We start from the raw sequence: 2,387 nt of genomic DNA, 5'->3' as shown, positions 1-2,387 counted from the left end.
GAAGTCGACGAGATTTTTGTGACTCACGCAATTATCGAGCACCTAATGAGCATCGCACTAGCACATTAATTTATTTAACGTTCGAACTATTCTAAACAATTCATCAGCTTACCGTTTCAACAGCTGACATGAATCCGCGAGATCGGTAGTGATTTTCCGATCCAAGCAATTTATCGAGCGCTTAGGGAATATCGCGCTGTTGGCTACGTCTTCATCCGACGCTTGGGATTTCTTGACGACACACGAAACGACGACAAGATCGTGTTTGGAGCGAGCTGGTGAGGTGGGGGTCGAGTAGGGGACGACAGCTTCGACGACGATATAGGAGGGTGGCATATATAGAGCTGCACACACGACCCGACGAACTAAGTCACGAGGTCGGCCGACGAGGGATTTCAAGGAACACGACGGTCAGTTGGCGAGCTGGCAAGTTCGGATAGGGACAGCTGACGTGAGGATCATAACGAACATGACATCGATGACTGACCAAGATACGATTGGTGAGTTGAGCGACTCTGACGATTTGACAGTGGTGACTTGGGTGAGCACAGTACGGAATGATGTCCCGCCTGGCCGAACTGAAGGAAGCGCAGACCAGAGACAAAGTGGATACCAGAGGCGAGTTCACGGCAACAGACATGCCTGACGACCACAGACGCGGCCGGGATAACTTAAAAAGACAACGACAGCCAAGAGTCGGCTTGGAGACGACAACCGGCACGGAAGAGATAAGCTCGACGCGGAAGCTCGACACGTCGTTGTGAGTAGAGAACTTCGTGCATGCAACAGAAGAACGCGACACGCGCAGCAGGGGCGAGCAGCAGGCGCCGAGCTGTGCTAGGGGAAATAACCGCTCGACCATGGGTGAGGTGAGGAGCCGGAGCGAGCTCGGGGAGTAGCGCGCGCACCGGGACAGGAGAGAGGGAACTCCGGCCAGCAGAGATGCGGCACAGGGAGCTCCACACCGCGCGGACGCCAGGAAACCGCAGCCAAGACGAACAACCATGGGAAGGACCTTGACGAAGCTGGAACGTCCATGGTTGGGAAGGAGAGGAGCTGGGCAGACTGGGACTGAAATGAGTCGGCCGTGAGCAGTGAGATGGGAGAGAGAGAATGGCATGGCGCGCGGCCGACGAACAGAGGGGAGAGGGAGGAGCTTGAGCGCGCGGCGAACCAAGCGAGCTCCGAGCATCGCGGCGCACGGCCATGGGAGACGCTGGAGGAAACGCTGGCCATGGAAGAGGGCAGAAGAGAGCGCCGGCAGAGGTGGGAGAGAGAGGAGCGTGTGGCCGGGTGAGCACCACGGAGCGGCAGGGAGCTTGGACGTGCAGAACAGGACGCCGAGCAGGGACGCAGATAATTTGCTGCAGCGCTGGGAGCTCGATTGTATTTAAAGGAAACAAGGGCGGCTGGGCGGCAGACGGATAGGATTAGGAGATGAGCACACCGCACAGGATATTTTCTATTTCTAGATTTTTTAATTTCTTTTCCGAAAACTCTCAGATATTTGTAGATCGAGATTTTTAGCGACAACAAAGGATCAACGCACTAGACGACAACAGGCTACACACTTTATTTTCCGAATCAAGAAACAAAAAAAATCTGAGGTATACGATTTTGACTAAATCTCGTTCGGATAGTTTTCGTGACTGTTTCGGGTAACACGGAAACAGACTGGATATCAGATACATTATTCTGAAACAATACTGATTTAGTCGAACTCGGATAAAATTTATCCGATGTCTAAACACAGTTGTTTTGATCTGAAACTTAATAATTCATCCGTAATCTGAATTATTGCGACATAAGCCACGAAAATCTAATTTGAGACCGAGACGAGTAATAACATACCGAATCAAATGGATTTCGGTTTTGGTATTTTAATCTGCGTGATTCGACTAATATTAGCCGAAACCATATCGGCTAATGCACACATGATTTCGTCGCTAGAACAGCGTGCTGAAGAATGAATAGAATCATATCCTCACGCACGAGTTCACTCAGACGACGCACGATTCGAATTATTTTACACTGAGTATTTTAGTCGTCGAGTTCAAATTAATTTGCCCGGGATAAAAATCATCCGAGTGAGTCGGGCTTCCGAATTCGTATTCGCGCGAACAATGAATTTTAATAATCACCGGACGCACCGACTTTCGGAACAACTACGTTCCGAACATCACGAAAATTTCGGAAGAGCCCGGACAGATAAAAATAAAAACGACGTCGCACTCGCGATCGACGAAACCGACACGATATTAAAATCGCGATAGGCGAAGATGATTAAAATTTAGCGTCTATTCACCCACTGATATTAAGTGCTTAAATCCATACTCGTTGTCGAGCGGAATATAAATACCAGGGGTGTTACAGTCCTCCCCCCTTAA

General features: G+C 49.9%; 1 pseudogene; it reads right to left on the bottom strand.

The window, feature by feature from the left end:
* Nucleotides 1–211: 211 nt before the first annotated feature.
* On the bottom strand, nt 212–1,236 carry LOC103640238 (uncharacterized; annotated as a pseudogene).
* Between the last annotated feature and the right edge of the window lie 1,151 nt (nt 1,237–2,387).

Source organism: Zea mays, chromosome 9 (genome assembly GCF_902167145.1).
Source record: "Zea mays cultivar B73 chromosome 9, Zm-B73-REFERENCE-NAM-5.0, whole genome shotgun sequence".
In the NCBI taxonomy this organism is placed as follows: domain Eukaryota; kingdom Viridiplantae; phylum Streptophyta; class Magnoliopsida; order Poales; family Poaceae; genus Zea; species Zea mays.
The sequence above is the reverse complement of the archived record's forward strand: the minus strand, read 5'-3'. Positions and strand labels throughout refer to the sequence as shown.